An 11,013-nucleotide genomic window follows, 5' to 3' on the forward strand; every position below is an offset into this window, starting at 1 on the left:
TTATCACTTCCTTGTCTGAAGTGCAGAGATGTCTGTTCATATCACAAAAGAGGTTTCTAAAGTGCATTTTCATTTTACAGGAACTGATAATAAAATGATTGCCCTAATTAGAAGAAAATGCAGACTTTTGAACAATGCAGATACTTTTATGAGAATAAATACTTTAAAAATCATAAAGATGGATTCCATATGCCATGGTCTTATAGGTGTATGGTATTTGAAGACTTGGACCCCATCTCTTAGAGCTGTATTAAAGTGTGGTAGAATTTTAGAAGTTGGGACATAGCTGAAGGGAGTGAATCACTAATAGAGTGACTTGAGATGCAATAGCTGGACCCTGTTAGCTGTCTTACCTTTCTGCTTCCTCATACCCAAGATGTGAGCAAGCACCTGCCAGAAACTACTGCCACAACAGTGGCAAGCTGCTCCTCTGATAATGTCTGCTACATTATGATGTGCTATATTCTGAGACATGAACTGAAAATAAAGTTTCCCTATGTTAAAAACAACAGAATATCATGCATTTACCACACACACACACACTAACATGCACACATGCATTCACACATGCATGCACACACACATACACACATGCCCACATGCACACTTTCATGTGCACACACATGCACACACATGTTCACACACACACACACTTTTTATAAAAAAATTCACTGTAGCTTCATTGCCAGACTGACATAACCAACAAGCATATTGATCAGTGAACAGATATATTTTAGAGTATAAATAGAATCTTAACAAACTGAACAGCAAATTGCTAATATACTAAAATATATAGATTTTAAGTGGTGTTTAGAAACAAACATTCTAGATAAAACAAGGTACATACACCAGCTTTCCATTTATACATAAATCTACAATTGCTAAATCCTCATTTTAGTGACTCACGGAAAAATATCACTTGAGAATATATGACACAGGAAAGAAGGCAGACTACAAAGGTACCCAAAGGGCAGTTTAAAGCACCAAAAATGCTAAATATCTCTAATGACCTGACAGAGTCAAAGATTCATATAGCTGTCAAATATAAAGCAGCAAAGTCAAAAGCTGCAAAGTTTGTCTTTTGTTTTGTTTTGTTTTGTTTTGTTTTGTTTTGTTTTGTTTGTTTTTTGAGACAGGGTTTCTCTGTAGCCCTAGCTGTCCTGGAACTCACTTTGTAGTCCAGGCTGGCCTCGAACTCAGAAATCCACCTGTCTCTGCCTCCCAAGTGCTGGAATTAAAGGCGTGTGCCACCACCGCCCTGCTATGTTTCTCATTTTTAATTTTTCCTTTTGTATAGAACTTTTTGTGAATATCAATATTGTATTTTGAACACATATATAACCCCCAACTCCTTTTTCAATTCCTTCACAAAATTCAATTCCTCTAAAAAATTTCCTTCAACTTCATCTGTTCTGTTTTTAAAAACTACTGGGTTCATTTGGTGCTGCCTGTTATAGTACCATCCACGGGGATGAATAGCCTGTCAAGTCCCACATCCCTGAAGAAGATATTCATATTCCCCACACGTCATCAAGTGCCAAGAGCTTGCCAGCTTCCGTGGGACTTTATATTCACATACAACTATCACTCACACAGATACCACTTACACACAGGTACTACACGCACACACACACACACACACACGCACAATCCATCATTCATGCTGGGGATTTTCACTGGCTTGATCTTGAGTGGGTTTTATGCATGCTGTCATAGGAACTGTGTATTCGTGTGTAAAACAGTGCTTATATGTCTTTATATGTCTGGAAAATAATGTTTCCTTAAATCTTACTCTTACTATCTTTCTACTTCCATCAATTTATTATAGACAATATATATTCAAAAGGCTTAATTTAAAAGCAAAACACAATTTCTTAATCTTTCAGAAAAAAAGCAAAACAAGTAATAATAGTTAAAAGTACCTTTCTATGAGTCAAAACAGGAATATGTGACCTTATGCCGATATTCCTTAATTAGTTCATTCAAAGTAGAGATAGTGGGCTAGAGAGATTGTTCAGTGATTATACGTTGTTGCTATGAAAGCATGAGGACCTGCGTTTGAAACTCCATCTCCTACATGAAATGTCATTCAAGATCATATATGCCTGTAACCTGAGCATTGGGGGCTGCAGACAAGGAAGATCCCAAGAGTTCTGTGACCAGCAGCCTATCAAAACAAACAAAAACAAAACAAAAACAGGAGTATCTAGTTCAGTAAGAAATTCTGTCTGAGGGCATTAAGACTAAGAGGAGTAGAGAAAGATACCTGCCTTTCTGTTCCGGTTTGTATATGTGTGTCTGCATGCACACCTACACACTCTCATGCACCCATCAGGTCTGTGTATGTGTGTCTACATGCACACCTACACACTCACATGCATCCATCACACATGTGTGCACGTATTCATCTAAGTGAGCACTTGCATGCACATGTGTGCACACACACACACACACAACACACAAACAAAAAGCATAACAAAATTTAGAGACATCACTTTAAGATGTCAATAACCAAGTATAAAGGAATATTTCATTTTGAAAATGGAAACTTGAATTCTTGGAAACAATTAATTTAGTCAAGAGGCACCAGTAGATTTAAGGTGGGTGGGCAATTGATGAGCAATGTGATATTTACATGGTTTCATATTTTTCCCAGTAAAGGGTTTATTAAATATAAAAGGGATATTTATAGTGTAGAAACATGACAAGGCCATTAGTCATAAGATTGTATTTGACATATTTTGCATTGTCTGCTGAGGTGGAAACAAGCCATTATTTCTTATATATTCCTTCCAGAAGTCCACATCCAGAGTCTAACTATGAGAAGACATGAACCAAAATTTAGAAACATTGTACAAATTTCTTCTAAAAATAAGCAGGACAAGTAAGTGAAACAAGTGGTCATTTATGCGTTATTCTTGCTGTAAATGGCATTATTAAAGTAACCAACAAAATTTGAGTGAATTTTTGTTAGATGATAGCATGCATCAGTGATCATTTCATGATCCAAATGCTTATCTGAAAGCACATTCTACTCATAGCGAATACATTCCACAGTGCTTTCAAGTAATAGGTACTTTCTTGGGAACAAAGAAGGAAAAAAATAATACTATTTTTAGTCATTGTAACTATCTCCTCAGTGGCTCATTAGAGTAATAAAATGAAAAAGGAAAACTATTGTTCTTCAGTCTAAAAAAAAACTTTCTATTTTTGTTAAAAAATAATATAGATTCATGCTCACAAAAGGTACATAGAAAATAAGTTGTGTATATCCATTAAAGCTAATGTTAATTTAATAAACATGATTAAGGGATAATATATTTTCCACACAAAATTATGCATTGAAAGAGTATTAAATGAGTTCCACCCTCTCATAATTAAAGCTATTATTTTGAAGTATATTTTCTTAGGTTTCTTATGTATTGGGCCAGTTTATTCTTCATTTCAATGCAATGAGGCTTTCCTCCTCCATTTTTCTGGCTTACTTAGTAAGCATACATGCTTTTTATATCTTAATAAAACAATTGTACAAACAAATAAATCATAATTATCTTCTAGAAATATATATCTATCTTGGAACATTCTAGATTATTCTGAAATGTATTGTCACAGACTATGATTTTGGCTATACTATTGTATTAATACCTCAAAATTTCCATATCTTAGATCCACCTCAAGCAGAGAAATTACATTTTATTACATACTTCAATACAATGTGTTAAAATTTTGTTAAAGCAACTTAAAGGCTATGTATAATCATGGATTCTCTATAAAAACCAAATACAATATAGCCAAGACTGACTGACTCAGGAGGACCCAGCACCTCTTTTAGGTGAGCTATTAACTTACTGGTATATATCAACCAATGGTTTTAGTTAGCTAATGTTCTGAAGCTCTAAACTATCTCACTTGTCTGTCAACTAGTGTCTCTTAGAATATTGTCTCACTTGGGAGGCAGAGGCAGGTGGATTTCAGAGTTTGAGGCCAGCATGGTCTACTGATTGAGTTCCAGGACAGCCAAGGCTACATTGAGAAACCCTGTCAGTCATCAATGGAAGGAGAAGCCCTTGGCCCTGTATGCCAGGGCCAGTAATGGGAGCGGGTGGGTTGGAGAGCAGGGGATAGGGAATTTTCGGAGGGAAAACTAAGAAAGAGGATAACATTTGAAATGTAAGTAAAGAAAATATCTAATAAAAAAATTTTCAGAATTCTATTTCAGCACCAAGGCCAGCACAGCTGCAGACTTGCCCACACATAAGTTACTGAATATTTTGAGTACTTCATTTAAGAATGTGTGCCTGTGAACATAAGCCTTTCTGTGCCTATTTCTTACATTTTATATTGATTAAGTTCTTTGTATTTTCATTTAATTTTGTTTGTTTGTATATTGTTTTGGCGTGTTTTTGTTTTTTTGGGTTTTTTGGTGTTTTGTTTTGTTTTGTTTTGTTTTTGGAACTCTGTAGACCACGGCTGGTCTCAAGCACGCAGATATCCATTTGTTTCTGAGTTTCAAGTGGTGATATTAGAGCCCTGCTCCACCACTCTAGGCTCCATTTGTAAGATATAAAATAGTATTCAGTACATCTTAAAATTTTTATGTTTATATATATTTTTTTTAATTTTACAAGAATCACAAGTGTTGACATTCAGTTTTATTCAAGACAAAATCTTTGTCTTACAAATCCCAGCTCAACTTTGCTATTTTAAAGTAGACTCAGTGAAACATGGAATGGATTTTTTTTTATCTTAGTTAACACAGAGGTTCCAGATCTGTGAGCTAAATGGAAGGACCACTGCTTTTGAGAAGAGTAGTTCTAAGATGGCTGCATATTTGAATAGTCTGGGATATTTTTCTTTCTTTAAGAGTTTTTGTTTCTTTTTATTTCTGTGAAATCATGTATATTATAAAATTTACAAATATAACTATTCTAAATCTATACTCTAGCTGTGTAACCAACATTGTTTCAATTAAGAAATATGAAATTTTATACCCATTAATTAGCAATATATTGTGTTTTCTAGCAGGCATACAGCCACCAACCATATTTTTCCCATCAGTATTTGTATTATCTGTACCACATATAAGTTGAAACTTACACATATGTCTTTTATGACTGGCTTATTTTACTTAACATAGTGTTCTTCAATTCAAGCCATGTTGTAAAATGTATTTTGTTTTTCTTCTTTCTCAAAGTTGAAGAGCATTTGCACTGTATATATGTGCTTCAATAGCTTGCTTTATCAATGAGAACATGTATATCTTCTGTATTTGGATTACTGTAAATAATGCAATCAGTATGTATGTCAAGGATCTCTTTGATATACATCTTCATATTCTATGCTAATTCTATGTTCAGTCTCTTGAAGAATCAGCATAGTGCTTCAATAGCAATGTTGCTATTTTAGTTTCTAACAATTCACAAAGAGAATTCCAGTTTCACCACTCCATTGCCAACATCTGTTATCTCAGCATTGGTGTAGGGCCCATTCTAATGATATAAGGTTAAAAAAAAACTTTCTATTAAATCAAAGCTTTTTAAAATTAGATAGCTTATAAAATATATCAGAAATAATTTCTAATATTTTTTGTCAATTTTGTTTCAAAGTTTGAATAGTCAAAGCTACATTTTTATCTGATTGGCTTTAAAAATATTATGTACTTTAACCATAATCTTTATTTTGAAGTGAAATGAAAAGTATTGAGTAAAAAAAGTATTTTTATAATGTTACCTAAAAGGTGACAATTTTTACTGCCATTAATGATGCATCCAAGTAGTCCAGGCCATCTGAATGAGAACCATCTCGTCTCTTCTCAATTGTAAACTCTACATGTTGTTACCACATGACTTTCCTGTAGTGTCATTAATCTCATGGTCCCAAGTCCATCGCTAATAATGTGCAATTCCCTAACAGATTTTTATTCTTTCCATGTTTCAAGTTCTAAGTAATCTTGAGTAAATTCTTCACATCCATCTTGATAATCTGAAATTTACATTGAGAATAACAAATTTATGAATTTAATTTAATCTATCATTTAATCTATAATTTCAAAAGAAGAAAAACTATATTCAAAAAGAATGAGTTATTTGGGAATCTGACGTGCTCTAACTTAGCAAACGAACAAAGACTGTTTCCCTGTGCAATGTGGACATCCTGGAATGAGTTTCAACTTTGAACTACTTATGTAGTCAATAATGTTTCCTTTCTAAGTAGCCACTTGACAGAAACTAGATATATTTAGCACAGAAAGGCATTACACATAAAAAATTCACCATTTGGAAGTCTGAAGTTTGATATAGTTTCTTAAAAATCAATTTACATGTGAAAGCAAGCAGGTAGGCATTATTTCCAATTTAAGTTTAAATTAAAATCTTCTATGGATTCTTGAGATATATGAAATTAAATTTATAAATTTTTTAAAGCCATAGAAAACACACACATGTAAACATATTAAATAATATGTTTTGGAGATTGGTGATACAAAACTGTTGTTTTAAATAAGTCTTATTTGGGTTTTGATTAAACTGAGTGTAGATTTGAAAGAAAAAATTGAAGGTAGTTTAAGAGGAAGCAAATAATGTCAGTGCTTTAAATGGACATATAAGTTACACTAATTTGGTGGGCCTGTCTTGTTGACCTAGAGCAGGACTTCTTTCAGCATGTCATGAGGGTGAAGACAACTTTGTGCCTTTGTTACAAAGTGAAAACTTAAGGAATGACATAAACTGAGTTAATTAGGGGTAAAACTAATTCTCTGTGCTGGAATTCTTTCTTTGACACTTGCCTGACATAAATAAGTGACTATATCTCATTTTTATTTCTGTTTAATTATCTATTGACGTGGATTTGGTCTAATGCTACTTATGTTAATAAGGTTCCCAAAATTACACGACAATCCTCAGGTCTGCATGCGCGATGCTGAGTGATCCTGGTGCCAGCTGGTTTTGATTGTTAAATATAGTTGCTGGTGGCCAATGACTGAACAGGAAAACAGAGGCAAGGTTTTATGATGCCCAAGCAAGGGACTAAGGGAGGAGGAAGAAGACAGAACCATCATGTTGGGAAAGGATTAAGGACCAGGCCTAAGAAGTGCAGAAGATAGAGCATATCAATCATGTAAGAACCCCAGGGAAGAGCAGCCCCAGCCCCACCCACATTGGGTTTAGGGCAGCAAAAATGGAATATAGATTTTAATAAGTAATAACTAAGTAATATCAGAGGGGAGATATTAACCAGATTGAGGTATAAGAGTGGCCTAGCTATTGACCTGTTTAAGGCATATTAAAATATAATGCTGCATGTGTGTGTGTGGGGGGGGCTGTCTTTCATTTGGGAACCCAGAACATTGGATCGGGTAGCAAGAAACACACCACCACCACAGGATCTATTTGAGTAGAGGTTAATTGGCAACTAGAACAGTTTATGGATATAAAACATGTGCACCATGAATTTATTTCAAAGAAAAAAAGTTAATTTTTACAAAATTTATATTGTTTAATGTATACAAAAATAAATGTATTGATTCATTGGTTCCTGAACATGGAGCTCTTAGGCCTGTATTTATGAGTGACAATTCTAAATTTCCCCAATAGTCACTTAATGCCCCAGTTAGGAAATTTCAAATCTATAGTCTTGATTTCTTTAAACTATGGAATTCTCTATTGTCACTTGATAAAAATCTTCTACCTTTACAAGATTATATTTTAAACAAGTTGAACATAATATTTTGTTTTAAATAATTATTTTTATGCTATGAATAATATAAGCAAAACTTAACTGCTCTTTTTTACCAAACTATCTCTATTTGAACAGGTGATATATGACTTCTATCTTTAATCACAATCACAACTCATGAAGTTCATTTGATTCTCTAAATTACACTTGAAACCACATTGCATTTTACATTCATTTACTGAAATGTATAGCAACTAACTGACTGTTAGAGTATCAGATCTTTTCCCTGAGATTTGGATATGCAAAACATTTGATTAAATAGAAGATTGAGTTTAGACAAACCTCCTCTACATACATAAGACCAAACAAAATAAGAGTCCTACCACACTCAGGAAAACAAACAAAATAAAAGACCTCTGTACTGAGAGCAACCTACTGTCTTGAAAAGCCATCTTCACTTTGAACCACTTGGTCAGTCATGACCTTCTTTAGCAATGAACATTGAGTGATGAATGTATATGAGACTAAATGAGTTATAAGAAAATTAATCTATTCAAAATTTGAAAGTTTAAAAATGAGACTTTTACTTTATGTGTATGTCAAGTATGTCTGTATACCTCAAGGATACAGTGCCTATGGATTCCAGAAGAGATGTGTCAGATCTCCTGGAACTGGAGTTACAGGTATTTGTTAGCCACTATGTGGGTGCTAAGAATCAAATCTGCGGTCCTCTGGAAGAGCAGACAGTGTTGCTAGCCACTGAGACATCTCTCTAATCTTTAAAATTTGAAAGTTTGTAACATTCATGTTGAAATTGTGGTTTATGGAGTCACATTCCATTCTCCTACTCATGTAGCACACAATAAAATTACTACTGTTAATTAAACCCTTAAGACAGGCTGAGTAGCCTTATCAGCAGCTTGTGACCATAAGATATCTCACAGGAAATTCTAGCTCCCAGGTATGGGTCCTTGGGCTTCTTGCCTCAGAAGTGCAGCAGCTGGCATCATGGTAAAATAAACAGATTCTCTAAGGATAACCCTTTCAAGCCTGTTCACTTCACAGCCTTTCTAGGGTACAAGGTTGGCATGACCTATATTGTCCAGGAAGTTGACAGGCCAGGATCTAAAGTGAACAAGAAATAAGTCATGGAGGCTGTAACCATTATGGAATCCCCATCTATGGTGGTTGTGTGCATTGTGAGATATGTAGAAACCCCACCAGACCTCTGGACCTTAAAGACCATACACGATGAGCATATTTGTGATGAGTGTGAAAAACGGTTCTATAATAACTGGCACAAATCTAAGAAGAAGAATTTCACTGAATACTGCAAGAAATAGCAGGCTGACACAGGCAAGAAATAGCTAGAGAAGGACTTCAACAGCATGAAGAAGTACTGGCAAGTCATCTGCATAATTGCCCACATTCAGATGTATCTGCTTCCTTTGTGCAAGAAGAAGGCACACTTGATGGAGATCCAGGTGAATGGGGACACTGGGGCTGAGAGGCTACACTGGGCCCGAGAGAGACCTGAGGTTCCTGAGAACCAGGTGTATGGACAGGATGAGATGATTGATGTCACCAGCATGACAAAAGGCAAAGGGTACCAGGGGTGACCAGTCATCGTGATACAAAGAAACTTCCCAAAATACTTTGAGGTCTGCTCAAAGTTGCCTGTATTGGTGCCTGGCACCCTGCTGTGTAGCCTTCTCTACATAGTGGACAGAAAGGCTACCATTATCAAACAGAGACTAACAAGACTTACAAAATTGGTCAAGGCTAACTCATCAACGGTGATAAATTGATCAAGAACAATGCATCTACTGACTATGATCTGTCTGACAAGAGCATCAACCCACTGGGTGGCTTTGTCTATTATGGAGAGGTGAACAATGACTTCATCATGCTCAAAGGCTGTATGGTGGGAACCAAGAAGCAAGTGCTGATGGTTCTTAAGTATTGCTGGTCCAGACCAAACTTTGAGTTCTAAAAAAGATTGACCTGCAGCTCATTGATACCACCTCCAAGTTTGGCCATGGTCATTTCTAAAACATGGAAGAGAAGAAAGCTTTCATGGGACAACTCAAGAAAGATCACATTGCCAAGGAGGAAGGTGCTTGATGCCAGGAGCCCTTTGCACAGCTGGTGGGGTCTCATCAATAAGATGTTTCCAGGAAAAAAAAAGAAAAAAGAAAAGAAAAAAAAACATGCTGAGTAAACTAATTTTTACATAATTTACATATACAATCTTTTCAATTACTATAAAAGGTCTATAAAGTGATAGATGATTAAAGTGAAACACTGAGAAGTTAAAAGAACTTGTATGGGTGCATACAACAAACAAGTGTGCAGCCAGAATTTAAATGTGTTCAGACTGGCTACAGATTCTGGCTCTTTTTTTGCAAAAATATACTTGTTTTTCAATAATACAGTATGACAATCAAAGTGGTTAAAAGAAAAAAAAAATAATGAAAATGTCTCAAATATTGATTGAAACACAAACTAATTCACCTTCTTCAGCAGCGGAGTGTGATTAAGATCCTTATTTCCCATATCTGTTTCTTCATTCTTGACATTTTAAAATAGGACTAGAGAGAGTCATTCCAGCTAAGCATCTATGTTAACAAATCATAAATGATTTGCTTGTAAAATCTGACAATAAAGGGGAAGAAGAGCTGGTGTTTAAACATCAGTCAATATCCCAGATTCACCTCCAGTTCCCACAAGAACTTGATATTGACAGCCCACTGTTGGCTACTTACTTCTACTTTCCTCTGATACTGACTAATCCCCACTGTTTTGTTCACTGAGGCCCCCTTCTACATTCAGCACTGTGGACATGTGCTGTCAGTCACAGGAATCACTGATACCAGACTAATTCAGTTTCAAAAATCAATTTGTTACATTTTATTGACACACTTATTCCCAGGTTACTTGTTTTTTTGTTTTTTTTTTTAACAATATCATCATCCTCTTAAAAATTCATCACAGAGTAAAGAAGCGGTCCATTTTCCCTGATTATCCAGAAAACATCTTGATCGCAAATTGATTTCCTAAGTAATTGCTATTGATCTGAAGTTAGAGGAGCTATGAGTAATCATGGCCTGGTCACCTGCCTTTTAGAAAGTCCAGGGTCAAATCCAGACTGCCTGTTGTATGTGGACTGAGCTTTGTAATATAATGCTTTCTCCAAAGGGAATGGGTGCTGTATTATTAACAAAAAATAAACAGATACTAGGAAGAACACAAGCATGACAATGTACTGAATATGTCATGAAAAGTAAAGAAAAATGCACTTTTGATAATAAATGTCCTTGTCCGGTAACCACTTGAAGA

General features: G+C 35.1%; 1 pseudogene; it reads left to right on the forward strand.

Moving 5' to 3' along the window:
• Gm6914 (predicted gene 6914) lies at positions 8,585-9,848 on the forward strand (annotated as a pseudogene).

Source organism: Mus musculus, chromosome 16, assembly GCF_000001635.26.
Source record: "Mus musculus strain C57BL/6J chromosome 16, GRCm38.p6 C57BL/6J".
Taxonomy (NCBI): Eukaryota; Metazoa; Chordata; class Mammalia; order Rodentia; family Muridae; genus Mus; species Mus musculus.